Consider the following 20,950-nt stretch of genomic DNA (forward strand, 5'->3'; position numbering starts at 1 on the left):
CTAATGAAGACAGATGCAAAGTACTCATTTAGTACCTCAGCCATATCCTCTGCCTCCACAAGACAATCTCCTTTTTGGTCCCTAATCGGCCCCACCCTTTCACTATTTACATGTTTCTAAAAGACTTTTAAGTTCCCTTTTATGTTATCCGCGAATCTAATATCATAAGAACATAAGAACATAAGAAGTAGGAGCAGGAGTAGGCCATACGGCCCCTCTGGCCTGCTCTGCCATTCAATAGGATCATGGCTGATCCGAACCTAGACTCACGTCCACTTCCCTGCCCTCTCCCCGTAACCCCTAATTCCCTTATCAGCTAGGAAACTGTCTATCTCCGTTTTAAATTTATTTAATGTTGCAGCTTCCGCAGCTCTCTGGGGTAGCAAATTCCATAGATTTACTACCCTCTGAGTGAAGAAGTTTCTCCTCATCTCAGTTTTGAAAGGGCAGCCCCTTATTCTTAGATTATGCCCCCTAGTTCTAGTCTCACCCATCACTGGAAACATCCTCCCTGCATCCACTCTCTTTGCCCCTCTTATTTCCTTGTCCAGTTCTCCTCTGTACTTTTTGTATTCAGCTTAGTTCTCTATAAAATTATGAACCTGACATTTATCGTAAGCCTCCTTTTTCTGTTTCATTTTAATCTCTATATCTTTATACCCGAATTATCTCCTCTTTGAAGGCCTCCCGTTGCTCATTTACTTTTGTTACCTGCCAATCTTTGATTCCAATCCATCTGGGCCAGATCCCCTTTCAACTCACTGAAATCAGCCCAACTCCAGTTGAGAATTTTTATGCTTGATTGTTCCTTGTCCTTTACCATAACTACTCTAAACCCAACGATATTGTGATCTCTGTTCCCCAAATGCTCCCCCATTGAAACATGCTCCACTTGCCCCACTTCATTCCTCAGAACTGGATCCAGCACTGCTTCCTTCCTCGTTGGGCTGAAAACACACTGATCAAGAAAGATCTCTTGTACACATTTCAGGAATTCCTCCCCCTCTTTGCCCTTTACACTGTTATTTTCTCAGTCTATATTAGGATAATTGAAGTCCTCCATTATCACTACTCTATAGTTCCTGCATCTTTCTGCAATTTGCCTGCAAATTTGCTCCTCTATCTCCTTCCCATTATTTGGTGACCTATAGTACACAACCAGTAGTGTAATAGCTTCTCTATTGTTCCTCAATTCTAACCAAATAGATTCTGTCTTTGACCCCGAGAGTACATCATCCCTTTCTAGTACTGTAATAGTATCTTTGATCAATACTGCCACCCCCTCATCTTTTTTTTTCCTTCCCTATATTACCTGAATACATTGTAGCCAGGAATATTAAGTGCCCATCCCTCCCTTTGTTTGCGATGGTCAGCCCCTTCACCAGGGGAGAGAAAAATATTCAGAAAGTGTGCAGTGAATCGTGATCTCAAACAATGAGGGGGGAGGTTGTGTCTGTCGGATTTACAGCTCTGGAGGAGGTGGAAAGGAAAATTTTTCCACAGAAGCTAGAATTACCTGTTCTAAATTTCTAACCAGTACTTACAGCACTGACCTCGGTACATTTATCTTAAAGGGTATCGGAAGGGGAGGATTTGTAGACGGGAAGCTCAAACCAAGATCAGGAAGAGTCACTCGATTCATCAGGACCTGAACATCATTGGCCTTTGAATGTGGAAGGAGAAATGTTTGTTTGCTCCATCTGTGGTAAAAGATTTCAAACATCAGTGTGACTGGAAAAAGCACCGAGACACACACACCCGAGTGAGAGTGTTCCAGTGCACTGACTGTGGAAAGAGCTTTAACCAGTTGCACAGCCTGAAAACACATCGCACCATTCACAGTGGGGAGAAACCGTACACGTGTTCTGTGTGTGGACGAGGCTTCAACCGATCGTCCAAACTGGAGAGACACAAGGACACCCGCACCGCGGAGAAACCGTGTAAATGTAGGGATTGTGGGAAGGGATTCAATTACCCGTCTTGAGCTGGACAGTCATCGGCGCAGTCACACCGGGGAGAGACCGTTCACCTGCTCCGTGTGTGAGAAAGGATTTAATCGTTCATCCCACCTGTTAAGACACCAGTATGCTCACACCGGGGAGAGGCCGTTCACCTGCTCCGTCCACGGGAAGGCGTTCATTTGTTCATCCAACATGCTGAAACACCAGCGGGCTCACACCGACGAGAGGCCGTTTAAATGCTCGGACTGCGGGAATAGCTTCAGGTGGCCCAAGGTGCTGACGGAGCACCAACGCATTCACACTGGGGAGAGGCCATTCACCTGCTCTCGCTGTGGGAAGAGGTTCAGGCAATCGTGCAACCTGCTGATGCACCAGCGAGTTCACACCGGGGAGAGGCCGTTCACCTGCTCTGTGTGCGGGAAGGGATTCGCTCGTTCGTCCAACCTGTTGAGGCACCAGCGAGTTCACAAGTGACTGCAGAGATTGGATCCTGCTGTTATTGCCGCTGTTAATTGCATCCTGGATTATACCATGTTCATTCTGGGCAGTTGGGCTTTGTTTCTGCTGATGTTAATATATATATAATCTGTCAAAAAAATTGAGTTTAGTCCTGGGGTGGGTGGTGGAAGATGCCTGTGCGTGAATTCTTTTAACGTGGGGTGGCCGTTGCACACCAGCTACCACACGGGCTTGACAGAGCAAGGTCTTGGTCCAATGGCAAGGGGATCCAAGACGATTGGAGACCAGGCTCTGCTACATCGGCCTAGCGCACACACACAAACATAACTCCTACTGTCCTCCTCCCTCCTTCCCGCAGGTCCTCTCTGCCTGAGTTTCATAGGCTGCAGTGTGGTCCTCCCAACCCCGCTGCTGGTCCACGCTACACCACTCTTGGGCTCCGTCCTCGCCCCTGGGCCCCGTCCTCGCCCCTGGGCCCCGTCCTCGCCCCTGGGCCTCAACCTCGCTCCTGGGTCCCGACCTCCTTAGTCCTGGATGTCTCTAAGATAAGACGAAAGCTGGTTGATGACACCTCGGAGCTGCAGTGTCTCTCTTTAAGAGCTGCTGTCTGAGATCTTTCCTCTTAATTCAGGGACTCGCAGCTGAAGTTGTTTGCAAAAAAAATTATGAGAAATCCCAAATTAATCTTTGGTCCAAAATCTACAATTTAGTGTCTGAAAGGTTCTACTGATTAAAATTTCGAATTAAGAAGTGCTGATTAATCCTTGCTGCCAATTCCTGCTGACATGCACATTACACAAAGTGGGACCTCCATTGTCCCCTAGTGGGGAATTGGGAACTGATTTCACTGTTATATTCCTGGACATGGTGAGCTGCCCTCTGCACGAATATCACTTATGTTTTTTTACAAAGACAAGGCGGTAATGTAGACAGGATTGGTTTAAATCGTGTTCTGGAAAAACCTGTCCTTTCATCGCAGCAGGGGGTACTATGAGTACATTCACCAACGGTGGTTTACAACAAAGCTGTGGCTCGGGGTGGGGGGTGGTGAGGGAAAGCAATGATGGGAAAATAACAGGAATTTTTTGAGAATGTAACTGGTAGAATAGATAAGGGAGAACCAGTGGATGTGGTGTATTTGGACTTTCAGAAGGCCTTCGATAAAGTCCTGCATAAGAAATTGGCGTGCAAAGTTAAAGCACATGGGATTGGGGGTAAGGTACTGACTTGGATAGAGAACTGGTTGGCAGACAGGAAGCAAAGAGTTGGAATAAATGGGCCTTTTTCCGAGTGGCAGGCAGTGCCTAGTGGGGTACCGCAGGGATCGGTGCTAGGATCCCAATTATTCACAATATATATTAATGATCTAGACGAGGGAACTAGATGTAATATCTCCAAGTTTGCAGACGACACAAAGCTGGGTGGGTGTGTGTGCTGTGAGTAGGATGCAGAGAAACACCAGTATGATTTGGACAGGTTGGGTGATTGGGCAGATGCAGTATAATGTGGATAAATGCGAGGTTATCCACTTTGGTGGCAGAAACAGGAAGACAGATTATTATCTTAACGGCAATAGATTGGGAAAAGGGGAAGTGCAACGAGACCTGGGTGTCCTTGTGCACCAGTCGCTGAAGGTAAGTATGCAGGTGCAGCAGGCGGTTAAGAAGGCAAATGGTATGTTGGCCTTCATAACGAGAGGATTCGAGTACAGGAACAAGGATGTCTTGCTGCAGTTGTACAGGGCCTTGGTGAGACCACACCTTGAGTATTGTGTGCAGTTTTGGTCGCCTTATCTGAGGAAGGATGTTCTTGCCATGGAGGGAGTGCAGCGAAGACTCACCAGACTGATACCTGGAATGGCAGGAATGACGTATGAAGAGAGATTGGGTCGATTGGGCTTGTATTCGCTAGAGTTTAGAAGAATGAGAGGAGATCTCATTGAAACTTATAAAATTCTAACAGGACTAGACAGACCAGATGCAGGAAGGATGTTCCCAATGGCGGGGGAGTCCAGAACCAGGGGTCACAGTCTAAGGATAAGGGATAAGCCATTTAGGACTGAGATGAGGAGGAATTTCTTCACCCAGAAAGTGGTGAACCTGTGGAATTCTCTACCACACAAGGCAGTTGAGGCCAATTCATTAAATATATTCAAGAAGGAGTTAGATATATTTCTTAAGGCTAAAGGGATCAAGGGATATGGGGAGAAAGCAGGGACAGGGTACTGAACTTGGATGATCAGCCATGATCTCATTAAATGGCGGAACAGGCTCGAGAGGCCGAATGGCCTACTCCTGCTCCTATCTTCTATGTTTCTATGTCTGGTGAGAAAAGGCATGGAACAGCACCTCATCTTTCGATTAGGCATTTTATATCCTTCTGGACTCAACATCGAGTTCAACTATTTCAGACCATAACCTCGGCCCCTATCTTTTTTTTCCCCTTTTTTTTCTCTCTCCCACATGGCAGCTGTCTTTCATTCTGCCAGTGCCATTTACACTTCATCTAGAGCCATCCTTTGTTTCTTAACTTGACCCATTACCATCTCCTTTTGCCTTGCACCATCCTCCCTTTTGTCTCTTAATCTCTCCTGCCTTCCATCCTATCACAGACCTTCCCTTTTGTTCTTTCCTCCCCGCCCCCCGTTTCCCTGCTCCCACACTTGCTTAAATACCTGTTCCATCTCCAGCTTTCTCCAGTTCTGACGAAGGGTCATCGACCTGAAACGTTAACTCTGTTTCTCTCTCCACAGATGCTGCCTGACCTGCTGAGTATCTCCAGCATTCTCTGTTTTTATTTGGGGACCTCTCATCTCTGTTTGGCAATTGGTTTGAATGACTGGGTGGTCATAAAAGCATCCAGAAGGAAGAGAACCATAAAAGAAAATGGTATAAAGAGATGCCACAGTTTTACTCGGTTAGAAGGAAGACACTGTTGCTGCCTTCGAGACCCTGTGGTGTAAACAGCTTGGAGAAGCCCCTTCATGGGTCTTGATTAAATCCATGCATAGTAGGTTTTAGGCACGGGGCTAATGTGCGTTACTCTGTACGGTTGGTCAGGGTGTTTAAGATGAATGTTTCGTAGTAATAAATGAGGTAAATTATCAAACAAAATGCCGCTGTCTCTAGTTGTATAAGAACATAAGAAATAGGAGCAGGAGTAGGCCATTCGGCCCTTCGAGCCTGCTCCGCCATTCAATGAGATCATGGCTGATCTTCTGCCTCAACTCCATTCACCGGCCCTATCGCCATATCCCTTGATGCCCTTACTAGTCAGAAATCTATCGACTTCTGTTTTGAATATACCCAATGACTGAGCCTCCACAGCCCTCTGGGGTAGAGAATTCCAAAGATTCACCACCCTCTGTGTGAAGAAATTTCTTCTCATCTCAGTCCTGAATGGCCTATCCTTTACCCTGAGGCTGTGGCCCCTGGTTCTAGACTCCCCAGCCAAGGGACACATTCTCCCAGCATCCACCCTATCAAGCCCTGTAATAATTTTGTATGCTTCAATGAGATCCCTCTCATTCTTCTGAATTCAAGAGAATACAGGCCTAGTTTACTCAATCTCTTCTCATACGACAGTCCCACCATCCCAGGAATCAATCTCGTGGACCTTCGTTGCAGTCCCTCTATGGCAAGTATATCCTTCCTTAGGTAAGGAATCTGATTAATGGGTAAAGGACTCATCCAACACCCTCTGTTGGATAAGATGGTTACGGTCGGCATCTTTCAACAGCAACAACTTGCATTTATATAGCGCCTTTAACGTAGTAAAACATCCCAAGGCGCTGCACAGGAGTGATTATCAAACAAAATTTCACACCGAGTCACACAAGAAGTTATCAGGGCAGGTGACCAAAAGCTTGGTCAAAGAGGTAGGTTTTAATGAACGTCTTAAAGGAGGAAAGAGAGGTAGAGAGATGGAGAGATTTAGGAGGGAATTACAGAGCTTAGGGCCCAGGCAGCTGAAGGCACGGCTGCCAATGGTGGAGCGATTGAAAACGAAAAGCGGGGATGCGCGAGAGGCTAGAGTTGGAGGAGTGCAGTGATCTGGGAGGGTTGTAGGGCTGGAGGAAGTTACAGAGATGGGGAGCTGCGAGGCCATGGAGGGATTTGAAAACTAGGATGGAAATCTTTAAACTGAGGCGTGGGAGCCAATGTAGGTCAGTGAGCACAGGGGTGATGAGTGAACGAGACTTGTTGAAAGGAGGCATGATGACAGGAGAGAAGAGCCTAGGAGAGGTAAAGCGAAGGGAAATAGAAGTGATGGGTTCAGGTCACAAGCGGCAGCTAAAACGCGCATTTTTGTCTTACGATTTAGCCTGGTATTGCCTTCTTTATTCCTGACATGTTCAGTTCCGGGTTAAAGAAAAACTGCTTCACTCACAGAAGAATGTCTCAGCTCACTGCTGCTGCGATTGTCGAATCAATGCCTGTTGTCAATCAGGTGCCCGAGGGAGGAGCCAAAAGATTCAATTCAAATACAACCATCTTCTGTGATTTGTTCAAATATATTTTTGATTAGCAACTCATTTTAAACCCAACAGTTACTTAACTTTTCTGGCTCAACAGTCATTTAAAAAAAAAAGTATTTTCCAGCTTGTCTTTTTATTCAGTCAGCGAGTCTGTCTGTGTGAAGGCTTTCAAGAGAGATGGTCAGGCCAGATAGCTTTCGTAGGTAATGAGAAGATGCTAGGAGCCCGTATAGAAGAATAATACTTATATCAAAGTACAGCACAATGGTTGCAAATGATTTATTATTTTCTACCACTCAACTACTGAATGAAACCGGTGCTTAGAGGGTTACATTATGAGGGCAAGTTGCATAAACTTGGTGTCAGCCATGGCTCAGTCTCTGAGTCAAAAGGTTCAAGTTCCATTCCAGAGACTCGAGCCCCATAATCCTGGCTGACATTCCTGGTGCCAGTGCTGAGGGAATGCTGCATTGTCTTTCGGATGAGATGTTAAACCGAGGTCCCGTCTGTCCTCTCAGATCCCATGGCCACTATTGGAAGGAGAGCTGGGGCGTTCTCCCCCGTGTCCTGGCCAATATTTATCCCTCGACCATCACACAAAAAAACCCAGATTATCAGGTCACTATCATGTTGCTGTTGTTGAGACCTTGCTGTGCGCAAATTGGCTGCCATGTTTCCTACGTTAGAACAGTGACCATTATTTCATCGGCTGTAAAGCGCTTTGAGATGACGTGCGCTCATGAAAGGTGCTATATAAATGCAAGTCTTTCTTTCTTGTATTTGTGTATATGTGTATATACATATGAGTATGTGTGTGTATGAATGAGCGTGTGTGTATATGAGTGTGCAATTGTATGTATGGCTGTGTGTGTATAAGTGCGTGTATGTATGTGAATGTGTGTATGTATATGTGTATATGACTGAGTTTAGGTATAAGTGTGTATATGAGTGATGTGTCTGTGTACGTATGCATGTATGTAACTGTGCATGTATGTATATACAACTTGAGTTTGTCAGTGAGTGTGTGCAGGTATGTGTATATGACTGTAGGTGTGAGTGTGTGCATGTCATAGAGTCATAATGGCACAGAAGGAGGCCATTCGGCCCATCGAGTCCGTGCCGGCTCTCTGTAGAGCAATCCAGTCAGTCCCATTGCCCTGCTCTATCCCCGTAGCCCTGCAAGTGTATTTCCCTCAAGTGCCTATCCAGTCTCCCCTTGAACACATTGAGTGTCTCCGCTTCCACCACTTCCGTCGACAGCGAATTCCAGGTCATCACCACTCGCTGCGTAAAAAAGCTTTTCCTCACGTCCCCCCTGTATCTCTTGCCCAAAACCTTAAATCTGTGTCCCCTAGACCTTGTACCATCAACTAGTGGGAACAGCCTTTCCCCATCTAGCCTATCCAAACCCATCATAATCTTGTACACCTCTATCAAATCACCCCTCAACCTCCTTTGCTCTAATGAAAATAAATCCAGCTTCTCCAACCTGTCCTTGTAGCTAAGATCCCCCATCCCTGGGACCATTCTGGTAAATCTCCTCTGCACCCTCTCAAGGGCCTTCACATCCTTCCTAAAGTGTGGTGACCAGAACTGGATGCAATACTCCAGTTGTGGCCTAACCAGCGTTTTATAAAGTTTCAGCATAACTTCTCTACTTTTGTATGTGTATATGACTGAGTTTGTCGGTGAGTGTGTGCAGGTATGTGTATATGACTGAGTTTGTAGGTGAGTGTGTGCAGGTATGTGTATATGACTGAGTTTGTCGGTGTGTTCATGTACGTGTATATGACTGAGTTTGTTGGTGTGTGCATGTACGTGTATATGACTTGAGTTTGTAGGTGAGTGTGTGCAGATGTGTATATGACTGTAGGTGTGAGTGTGTGCAGATGTGTATATGACTGTAGGTGTGAGTGTGTGCAGATGTGTATATGACTGTAGGTGTGAGTGTGTGCAGATGTAAGTGTATATGACTGAGTGTGTGTGTGTGTGACCTGCAATGGCCTATAATGCCTTGTGGGTACATGTCCCGGGCATTGGCCATGTTAGTGCGCAGGCGCAAGAGCGCCTGCCTGGCTGCGCGGTGCGTGTGCCCCGAGCATGCGCAGTGCGGGCGGTAGGGAGGCCGTTGCCGTTGGAGGCGGCGATGGATCGATCGGAGCAGGTAAGGCGGGACGGGACAGGACAAGGCGCCGTGTGTCCCGCACAGGCCCCTCTCCCCTGCCCGGCACTATGAAGTCCCCGGGCACCGCGCTGACCGCTGATGGCGGCCCGGGTTGGGTTGGGTGTGGCGGGGTCAGGGGCAGGGGCAGGGGAGGGGATGGGAGGGGGAGAAGCGCCATCTTCTCCCATTCGGCCCTCGTCCTCCGCACCACAAATGGCCGAGCTCGCTCCTAGCGTGCAGCGCGGGGTGGGGGCGCATGCGCACTCTGTCCGAGTGAGCCATAGAGGGCTTTCTGGAGCCCAGGGGGATTGTGGGTGATCCGTCTGCCATCACTGAACCTCCATCAGTGCCCAGTCTTAAAAAGCATAACGTCATCTTTCCAAGTCGTTTTGTTGTTGTTGTCGCTCTATCCCTACGTCCAACCAACTTTCGGAACAGACTTCTAAATTTTCCAATGACACCAAACTTGGGGGTGTGGCAATGTGAGGATGATACCATTCGACTGCAACAGGACATAGAAAGGCTAGCAGAATGGACTGACAAGTGGCAGATGGAATTTAACACAGAGAAGTGTGAGGTGATGCGTTTTGGCAGAAGTAACAGGGAGAGGCAATATACACTCAATGGCACAGTTTTAAAGAGTGTGCAGGGACAGAGGGACCTGGGAGTTAATGTGCATAGGCCCCTGAAGATGGCAGGACATATTGAGAGATTGGTTAACAAAGCATATGAGACCTTGGGCTTCATAAATAGAGGTATTGAGTACAAAAGTAGAGAGGTTATGCTGAACCTTTATAAAGCGCTGGTTAGGCCACAACTGGAGTATTGCGTCCAGTTCTGGTCACCACACTTTAGGAAGGATGTGAAGGCCCTTGAGAGGGTGCAGAGGAGATTTACCAGAATGGTTCTGGGGAGGGGGGATCTTAGTTACAAGGACAGGTTGGAGAAGCTGGATTTGTTTTCATTAGAGCAAAGGAGGTTGAGGGGTGATTTGATAGAGGTGTACAAGATTATGATGGGTTTGGTTAGGCTCGACGGGGAAAGGCTGTTCCCACTAGTTGATGGTACAAGGACTAGGGGACACAGATTTAAGGTTTTGGGGGGATGTGAGGGAAAACCTTTTTAGGCAGCAAGTGGTGATGACCTGGAATTCGCTGCTGGCGGAAGTGGTGGAAGCGGGGACACTCAATGTGTTCATGGGGAGACTGGATAGGCACTTGAGGGAAATACGCTTGCAGGACTACGGGGATAGAGTGGGGGAATGGGACTGACTGGATTGCTCTACAGAGAGCCGGCACGGACTCAATGGGACGAATTACCTCATTCTGTGCTGTTATGACTCTTATGAGACGTTAAACCGAGGGGCCCCCATCTGCTCCCTCTCTCGGGTGGATGTGGCAAAAAGATCCCACGGCCCCTATTTTGAAGAAGAGCAAGGGGGAGTTCTCCCCGCTGTCCCGGGGGCCGATATTTAACGTTTCAATCAACAACACTAAACTCACCAAGGCTTCTCCGGCAACACCTCCCAAACCCACGACCTTCCACCTAGAAGGACGAGGGCAGCAGGCGCATGGGAACACCACCACCTCCACGTTCCCCCTCCAAGTCACTCACCATCCTGACTTAGAAGTATATCGCCGATCCTTCATCGTCGCTGGGTCAAAATCCTGGAACTCTCTCCCTAACAGCACTGTGGGAGTACCTTCACCACACTGACTGCAGCGGTTCAAGAAGGCGGCTCACCACCACCTTCTCAAGGGCAACTAGGGATGGGCAACAAATGCTGGGCTTGCCAGAGACGCTCACATCCCAGGACCAAATAAAAAAAACCTAAAAATAGAAACTGGTCATTATTCCATTGCTGCTCGTGTGAGCTTGCTGTGCACAAATTGGCTGCTGCGTTTCCTACATTACAACAGTAACTACACTTCAAAAGTGCTTCATTGGTTGTAAAGTGCTTTGGGACATCCTGAGGTGGTGAAAGGCGCTATAGAAATGCAAGTTTTTTCTTTCCAGCATTGCCTGTGTCCACACTTGCCTCAGCTCATCTGCTGCTGAATCCCTCATCCAATGCTTTTGTTAGCTCTAGACTCCAATGTATTCCAGTGATCTCCAGGACGGCCTTGCACCCTTCCTAAAGTTGAGCTCGTCCAAAAGTCTGCTGCCCGTGTCCTAAAATGCACCAAGCCCTGTTCGCCCATCTCCCCTGTGCTCGTTGACCTACATCGGCTCCCGGTCCGGCAACGCCTCGATTTAAAAATTCTCACCCTTGTTTTCAAATCCCTCCGTGGCCTCGCCCCTCCCTATATCTCTGTAACCTCCTCCAGCCCCTACCATCCTCCCAGATCTCTGCGCTCCTCCAATTCTGCCCTCTTGAGCATCCCTGATTATAATCGCTCCACCATTGGTGGCCGTGCCTTCTGTTGCCTAGGCCCTAAGCTCTGGAATTCCCTGCCTAAACCTCTCCACCTCACTACCTCTCTTCCCTGCTTTAAGACGCTCCTTAAAATCTACCTCTTTGACCAAGCTTTTGGTCACCAGCCCTAATATCTCCTTATGTGGCTCGGTGTCAAATTTTGTTTGATAATCGCTCCTGTGCAGCGCCCTGGGACGTTTTACTACGTTAAAGGCGCTGTATAAATACAAGTTGTTGTTGAACTAAAAGATGTACAAACACCTTATAGTGTGACCATCTCCTGGCAGCTGGTCATTTCATCGTAGTTTGGCTGGGGTCAAACTCCCAGCATCCTTGTGTGGGAGAGTGGGTGGGCATCATGCATCACGGGTGACAGACTGCAAATCCTTGTGTACAGCGGGGAGAGCCAGGCAATCACTGGCCTCCTGTGTGGGGGCTTTTTTTTCTTTCTTGTTGCATTACTTTGAGGGAGACCAGACTGGGGCAAAACCATGGGGTCAGCCTTGACTATATAACAACCCGTGAGGGGCTGTCTGGCTGAAGGAGTCTGAGCAGGGTGTGAGACTGGGGAGAAGGGGGCTGGGTTAAACCCGGTGTATATAACAAGCTAACCCGAGCCTTGAGGGGCCCAATCATCTCTGATTTGTCGGAGTGTCATTCGGATGTTAGAATCTACAGGACATGGGCTTGCTATAAAGACAGTGAATGCACAATGTCAAAGGGGCAGATTTTGCAGTAAGTATTTCCGAAGAGGCTCTGACTCCCATTCTAAAGCTCTGTATCAAGCTGCGGTGAGTGTGGGTCCAAGCACTGAATGCAAAATCATGGAACCAGGGGGTTGAAACCCCGTTTACAAAAGTAAAAGTTGATCCACCCCATAGCTCAGTTTAGTAAATGCACTACCCAGTAAGGGCCCAGGTCCCATCCATGGTCTGTGATGAGTTACCTTAAACTACCTGAGGCAGTAGTTTGGAATCTAGGTTCTGCTGGGCAAGGGAGAGTGAATTATCAGCCCAGGTAAGGTTACTTAATGACAGTGTGAGGGAGCTGGATTAACATCAGTAGAGATACAGTCAGCAACACAGGGTGCTGGGGGAGGGGTTACTGAGTGACAGTGTGAGGGAGCTGGATTAACATCAGTAGAGATACAGTCAGTAACACAGGGTGCTGGGGGAGGGTTTACTGAGTGACAGTGTGAGGGAGCTGGATTAACATCAGTAGAGATACAGTCATTAACACAGGGCGCTGGGGAGAGGGGTTACTGAGCGACAGTGTGAGGGAGCTGGATTAACATCAGTAGAGATACAGTCAGTAACAGGGTGCTGGGGGAGGGGTTACTGAGTGACAGTGTGAGGGAGCTGGATTAACATCAGTAGAGATACAGTCATTAACACAGGGCGCTGGGGGAGGGGTTACTGAGTGACAGTGTGAGGGAGCTGGATTAACATCAATAGAGATACAGTCATTAACACAGGGCGCTGGGGGAGGGGTTACTGAGTGACAGTGTGAGGGAGCTGGATTAACATCAGTAGAGATACAGTCAGTAACACAGGGTGCTGGGGGAGGGGTTACTGAGTGACAGTGTGAGGGAGCTGGATTAACATCAGTAGAGATACAGTCAGTAACACAGGGTGCTGGGGGAGGGGTTACTGAGTGACAGTGTGAGGGAGCTGGATTAACATCAGTAGAGATACAGTCAGTAACACAGGGTGCTGGGGGGAGGGGTTACTGAGTGACAGTGTGAGGGAGCTGGATTAACATCAGTAGAGATACAGTCAGTAACACAGGGTGCTGGGGGACGGGTTACTGAGTGACAGTGTGAGGGAGCTGGATTAACATCAGTAGAGATACAGTCAGTAACACAGGGTGCTGGGGGAGGGGTTACTGAGTGACAGTGTGAGGGAGCTGGATTAACGTCAGTAGAGATACAGTCAGTAACACAGGGTGCTGGGGGGAGGGGTTACTGAGTGACAGTGTGAGGGAGCTGGATTAACATCAGTAGAGATACAGTCAGTAACACAGGGTGCTGGGGGAGGGGTTACTGAGTGACAGTGTGAGGGAGCTGGATTAACATCAGTAGAGATACAGTCAGTGACAGGGTGCTGGGGGAGGGGTTACTGAGTGACAGTGTGAGGGAGCTGGATTAACATCAGTAGAGATACCGTCAGTAACACAGGGTGCTGGGGGAGGGGTTACTGAGTGACAGTGTGAGGGAGCTGGATTAACATCAGTAGAGATACAGTCAGTAACACAGGGCGCTGGGGTAAGTGTTACTGAGTGACAGTGTGAGGGAGCTGGATTAACATCAGTAGAGATACAGTCAGTAACACAGTGTGCTTGGGGAGGGGTTACTGAGTGACAGTGTGAGGGAGCTGGATTAACATCAGTAGAGATACAGTCAGTAACACAGGGTGCTGGGGAGAGGGGTTATTGAGTGACAGTGTGAAGGAGCTGGATTAACATCAGTAGAGATACAGTCAGTAACACAGGGTGCTGGGGGGAGGGGTTACTGAGTGACAGTGTGAGGGAGCTGGATTAACATCAGTAGAGATACAGTCATTAACACAGGGTGCTGGGGGAGGGGCTACTGAGTGACAGTGTGAGGGAGCTGGATTAACATCAGTAGAGATACAGTCAGTAACACAGGGCACTGGGGGAGGGGTTACTGAGTGACAGTGTGAGGGAGCTGGATTAACATCAGCAGAGATACAGTCAGTAACACAGGGTGCTGGGTGAGGGGTTACTCAGTGACAGTGTGAGGGAGCTGGATTAACATCAGTAGAGAGACAGTCAGTAACACAGGGTGCTGGGGGGAGGGGTTACTGAGTGACAGTGTGAGGGAGCTGGATTAACATCAGTAGAGATACAGTCAGTAACACAGGGTGCTGGGGGAGGGGTTACTGAGTGACAGTGTGAGGGAGCTGGATTAACATCAGTAGAGATACAGTCAGTAACACAGGGTGCTGGGGGAGGGGTTACTGAGTGACAGTGTGAGGGAGCTGGATTAACATCAGTAGAGATACAGTCAGTAACACAGGGTGCTGGGGGGAGGGGTTACTGAGTGACAGTGTGAGGGAGCTGGATTAACATCAGTAGAGATACAGTCAGTAACACAGGGTGCTGGGGGACGGGTTACTGAGTGACAGTGTGAGGGAGCTGGATTAACATCAGTAGAGATACAGTCAGTAACACAGGGTGCTGGGGGAGGGGTTACTGAGTGACAGTGTGAGGGAGCTGGATTAACGTCAGTAGAGATACAGTCAGTAACACGGTGCTGGGGGGAGGGGTTACTGAGTGACAGTGTGAGGGAGCTGGATTAACATCAGTAGAGATACAGTCAGTAACACAGGGTGCTGGGGGAGGGGTTACTGAGTGACAGTGTGAGGGAGCTGGATTAACATCAGTAGAGATACAGTCAGTGACAGGGTGCTGGGGGAGGGGTTACTGAGTGACAGTGTGAGGGAGCTGGATTAACATCAGTAGAGATACCGTCAGTAACACAGGGTGCTGGGGGAGGGGTTACTGAGTGACAGTGTGAGGGAGCTGGATTAACATCAGTAGAGATACAGTCAGTAACACAGGGCGCTGGGGTAAGTGTTACTGAGTGACAGTGTGAGGGAGCTGGATTAACATCAGTAGAGATACAGTCAGTAACACAGTGTGCTTGGGGAGGGGTTACTGAGTGACAGTGTGAGGGAGCTGGATTAACATCAGTAGAGATACAGTCAGTAACACAGGGTGCTGGGGGAGGGGTTACTGAGTGACAGCGTGAGGGAGCTGGATTAACATCAGTAGAGATACAGTCAGTAACACAGGGTGCTGGGGAGAGGGGTTATTGAGTGACAGTGTGAAGGAGCTGGATTAACATCAGTAGAGATACAGTCAGTAACACAGGGTGCTGGGGGGAGGGGTTACTGAGTGACAGTGTGAGGGAGCTGGATTAACATCAGTAGAGATACAGTCATTAACACAGGGTGCTGGGGGAGGGGCTACTGAGTGACAGTGTGAGGGAGCTGGATTAACATCAGTAGAGATACAGTCAGTAACACAGGGCACTGGGGGAGGGGTTACTGAGTGACAGTGTGAGGGAGCTGGATTAACATCAGCAGAGATACAGTCAGTAACACAGGGTGCTGGGTGAGGGGTTACTCAGTGACAGTGTGAGGGAGCTGGATTAACATCAGTAGAGAGACAGTCAGTAACACAGGGTGCTGGGGGGAGGGGTTACTGAGTGACAGTGTGAGGGAGCTGGATTAACATCAGTAGAGATACAGTCAGTAACACAGGGTGCTGGGGGAGGGGTTACTGAGTGACAGTGTGAGGGAGCTGGATTAACATCAGTAGAGATACAGTCAGTAACACAGGGTGCTGGGGGACGGGTTACTGAGTGACAGTGTGAGGGAGCTGGATTAACATCAGTAGAGATACAGTCAGTAACACAGGGTGCTGGGGGAGGGGTTACTGAGTGACAGTGTGAGGGAGCTGGATTAACGTCAGTAGAGATACAGTCAGTAACACGGTGCTGGGGGGAGGGGTTACTGAGTGACAGTGTGAGGGAGCTGGATTAACATCAGTAGAGATACAGTCAGTAACACAGGGTGCTGGGGGAGGGGTTACTGAGTGACAGTGTGAGGGAGCTGGATTAACATCAGTAGAGATACAGTCAGTGACAGGGTGCTGGGGGAGGGGTTACTGAGTGACAGTGTGAGGGAGCTGGATTAACATCAGTAGAGATACAGTCAGTAACACGGTGCTGGGGGAGGGGTTACTGAGTGACAGTGTGAGGGAGCTGGATTAACATCAGTAGAGATACAGTCAGTAACACAGGGTGCTGGGGGAGGGGTTACTGAGTGACAGTGTGAGGGAGCTGGATTAACATCAGTAGAGATACAGTCAGTAACACAGGGCGCTGGGGTAAGTGTTACTGAGTGACAGTGTGAGGGAGCTGGATTAACATCAGTAGAGATACAGTCAGTAACACAGTGTGCTTGGGGAGGGGTTACTGAGTGACAGTGTGAGGGAGCTGGATTAACATCAGTAGAGATACAGTCAGTAACACAGGGTGCTGGGGGGAGGGGTTACTGAGTGACAGTGTGAGGGAGCTGGATTAACATCAGTAGAGATACAGTCAGTAACACAGTGTGCTGGGGGGAGGGGTTACTGAGTGACAGTGTGAGGGAGCTGGATTAACGTCAGTAGAGATACAGTCAGTAACACAGTGTGCTGGGGGGAGGGGTTACTGAGTGACAGTGTGAGGGAGCTGGATTAACATCAGTAGAGATACAGTCAGTAACACAGGGTGCTGGGGGAGGGGTTACTGAGTGACAGTGTGAGGGAGCTGGATTAACATCAGTAGAGATACAGTCAGTAACACAGGGTGCTGGGGGAGGGGTTACTGAGTGACAGTGTGAGGGAGCTGGATTAACATCAGTAGAGATACAGTCAGTAACACAGGGCGCTGGGGGAGGGGTTACTGAGTGACAGTGTGAGGGAGCTGGATTAACATCAGTAGAGATACAGTCAGTAACACAGGGTGCTGGGGGAGGGGTTACTGAGTGACAGTGTGAGGGAGCTGGATTAACGTCAGCAGAGATACAGTCAGTAACAGGGTGCTGGGGGAGGGGTTACTGAGTGACAGTGTCAGGGAGCTGGATTAACATCAGTAGAGATACAGTCAGTGACACAGGGTGCTGGGGGAGGGGTTACTGAATGACAGTGTGAGGGAGCTGGATTAACATCAGTAAAGATACAGTCAGTAACACAGGGTGCTGGGGGAGGGGTTACTGAGTGACAGTGTGAGGGAGCTGGATTAACATCAGTAGAGATACAGTCACTAACAGGGTGCTGGGGGAGGGGTTACTGAGTGACAGTGTGAGGGAGCTGGATTAACGTCAGTAGAGATACAGTCAGTAACACAGGGTGCTTGGGGAGGGGTTACTGAGTGACAGTGTGAGGGAGCTGGATTAGCATCAGTAGAGATACAGTCAGTAACACAGGGTGCTGGGAGGAGGGGTTACTGAGTGACAGTGTGAGGGAGCTGGATTAACATCAGCAGAGATACAGTCAGTAACACAGGGCGCTGGGGAGAGGGGTTACTGAGTGACAGTGTGAGGGAGCTGGATTAACATCAGTAGAGATAGTCAGTAACAGAGGGTGCTGGGGGGGGGTGTTACTGAGTGAGTGTGAGGGAGCTGGATTAACGTCAGTAGAGATAGTCAGTAACACAGGGTGCTGGGGGGGGGGGTTACTGAGTGACAGTGTGAGGGAGCTGGATTAACGTCAGTAGAGATACAGTCAGTAACACAGTGTGCTGGGGGGAGGGGTTACTGAGTGACTGTGTGAGGGAGCTGGATTAACATCAGCAGAGATACAGTCAGTGACAGGGTGCTGGGGGAGGGGATACTGAGTGACAGTGTGAGGGAGCTGGATTAACATCAGCAGAGATACAGTCAGTAACACAGGGTGCTGGGGGAGGGGTTACTGAGTGACAGTGTGAGGGAGCTGGATTAACATCAATAGAGATACAGTCAGTAACACAGGGTGCTGGGGGAGGGTTTACTGAGTGACAGTGTGAGGGAGCTGGATTAACATCAGTAGAGATACAGTCAGTAACACAGGGTGCTGGGGGGAGGGGTTACTGAGTGACATTGAGGGGGCGCTGGATTAACATCAGTAGAGATACAGTCAGTAACACAGGGCGCTGGGCAGAGGGGTTACTGAGTGACAGTGTGATGGAGCTGGATTAACGTCAGTAGAGATACAGTCAGTAACACAGTGTGCTTGGGGAGGGGTTACTGAGTGACAGTGTGAGGGAGCTGGATTAACATCAGTAGAGATACAGTCAGTAACACAGGGTGCTGGGGGAGGGGTTACTGAGTGACAGTGTGAGGGAGCTGGATTAACATCAGTAGAGATACAGTCAGTAACACAGGGTGCTGGGGGAGGGGTTACTGAGTGACAGTGTGAGGGAGCTGGATTAACATCAGTAGAGATACAGTCAGTAACACAGGGCGCTGGGGGAGGGGATACTGAGTGACAGTGTGAGGGAGCTGGAATAACATCAGTAGAGATACAGTCAGTGACAGGGTGCTGGGGGAGGGGTTACTGAGTGACAGTGTGAGGGAGCTGGATTAACATCAGTAGAGATACCGTCAGTAACACAGGGTGCTGGGGGAGGGGTTACTGAGTGACAGTGTGAGGGAGCTGGATTAACATCAGTAGAGATACAGTCAGTAACACAGGGCGCTGGGGTAAGTGTTACTGAGTGACAGTGTGAGGGAGCTGGATTAACATCAGTAGAGATACAGTCAGTAACACAGTGTGCTTGGGGAGGGGTTACTGAGTGACAGTGTGAGGGAGCTGGATTAACATCAGTAGAGATACAGTCAGTAACACAGGGTGCTGGGGGAGGGGTTACTGAGTGACTGTGAGGGAGCTGGATTAACATCAGTAGAGATACAGTCAGTAACACAGGGTGCTGGGGAGAGGGGTTATTGAGTGACAGTGTGAAGGAGCTGGATTAACATCAGTAGAGATACAGTCAGTAACACAGGGTGCTGGGGGGAGGGGTTACTGAGTGACAGTGTGAGGGAGCTGGATTAACATCAGTAGAGATACAGTCATTAACACAGGGTGCTGGGGGAGGGGCTACTGAGTGACAGTGTGAGGGAGCTGGATTAACATCAGTAGAGATACAGTCAGTAACACAGGGCACTGGGGGAGGGGTTAATGAGTGACAGTGTGAGGGAGCTGGATTAACATCAGCAGAGATACAGTCAGTAACACAGGGTGCTGGGTGAGGGGTTACTCAGTGACAGTGTGAGGGAGCTGGATTAACATCAGTAGAGAGACAGTCAGTAACACAGGGTGCTGGGGGGAGGGGTTACTGAGTGACAGTGTGAGGGAGCTGGATTAACATCAGTAGAGATACAGTCAGTAACACAGGGTGCTGGGGGAGGGGTTACTGAGTGACAGTGTGAGGGAGCTGGATTAACATCAGTAGAGATACAGTCAGTAACACAGGGTGCTGGGGGAGGGGTTACTGAGTGACAGTGTGAGGGAGCTGGATTAACATCAGTAGAGATACAGTCAGTAACACAGGGTGCTGGGGGGAGGGGTTACTGAGTGACAGTGTGAGGGAGCTGGATTAACATCAGTAGAGATACAGTCAGTAACACAGGGTGCTGGGGGACGGGTTACTGAGTGACAGTGTGAGGGAGCTGGATTAACATCAGTAGAGATACAGTCAGTAACACAGGGTGCTGGGGGAGGGGTTACTGAGTGACAGTGTGAGGGAGCTGGATTAACGTCAGTAGAGATACAGTCAGTAACACGGTGCTGGGGGGAGGGGTTACTGAGTGACAGTGTGAGGGAGCTGGATTAACATCAGTAGAGATACAGTCAGTAACACAGGGTGCTGGGGGAGGGGTTACTGAGTGACAGTGTGAGGGAGCTGGATTAACATCAGTAGAGATACAGTCAGTGACAGGGTGCTGGGGGAGGGGTTACTGAGTGACAGTGTGAGGGAGCTGGATTAACATCAGTAGAGATACAGTCAGTAACACGGTGCTGGGGGAGGGGTTACTGAGTGACAGTGTGAGGGAGCTGGATTAACATCAGTAGAGATACAGTCAGTAACACAGGGTGCTGGGGGAGGGGTTACTGAGTGACAGTGTGAGGGAGCTGGATTAACATCAGTAGAGATACAGTCAGTAACACAGGGCGCTGGGGTAAGTGTTACTGAGTGACAGTGTGAGGGAGCTGGATTAACATCAGTAGAGATACAGTCAGTAACACAGTGTGCTTGGGGAGGGGTTACTGAGTGACAGTGTGAGGGAGCTGGATTAACATCAGTAGAGATACAGTCAGTAACACAGGGTGCTGGGGAGAGGGGTTACTGAGTGACAGTGTGAAGGAGCTGGATTAACATCAGTAGAGATACAGTCAGTAACACAGGGTGCTGGGGGGAGGGGTTACTGAGTGACAGTGTGAGGGAGCTGGATTAACATCAGTAGAGATACAGTCATTAACACAGGGTGCTGGGGGAGGGGTTACTGAGTGACAGTGTGAGGGAGCTGGATTAACATCAGTAGAGATACAGTCAGTAACACAGGGCTCTGGGGGAGGGGTTACTGAGTGACAGTGTGAGGGAGCTGGATTAACATCAGTAGAGAGACAGTAACACAGTGTGCTGGGGCGAGGGGTTACTGAGTGACAGTGTGAGGGAGCTGGATTAACGTCAGTAGAGATACAGTCAGTAACACAGTGTGCTGGGGGGAGGGGTTACTGAGTGACAGTGTGAGGGAGCTGGATTAACATCAGTAGAGATACAGTCAGTAACACAGGGTGCTGGGGGAGGGGTTACTGAGTGACAGTGTGAGGGAGCTGGATTAACATCAGTAGAGATACAGTCAGTAACACAGGGTGCTGGGGGAGGGGTTACTGAGTGACAGTGTGAGGGAGCTGGATTAACA

The 20,950-nt window shown here is 49.2% G+C and overlaps 1 protein-coding gene and 1 pseudogene across 1 annotated transcript in view; both read left to right on the forward strand.

Moving 5' to 3' along the window:
- The first annotated feature begins 1,607 nt into the window (after positions 1-1,607).
- Positions 1,608-2,589, forward strand: LOC147119554 (uncharacterized; annotated as a pseudogene).
- Positions 2,590-8,989: 6,400 nt separating this feature from the next.
- The window catches only part of LOC147119555 (uncharacterized), a 42,507-nt gene continuing 30,546 nt past the window's right edge, over positions 8,990-20,950 (forward strand). Inside the window, exon 1 of the mRNA XM_085985147.1 lies at positions 8,990-9,061. The gene's annotated coding sequence lies outside the window, so the exon portion shown is untranslated. The remainder of the gene's footprint in view (positions 9,062-20,950) is intronic.

Source organism: Somniosus microcephalus, chromosome 4 (genome assembly GCF_052327205.1).
Source record: "Somniosus microcephalus isolate GS21.2 chromosome 4, FLI_Smic_1.0, whole genome shotgun sequence".
In the NCBI taxonomy this organism is placed as follows: domain Eukaryota; kingdom Metazoa; phylum Chordata; class Chondrichthyes; order Squaliformes; family Somniosidae; genus Somniosus; species Somniosus microcephalus.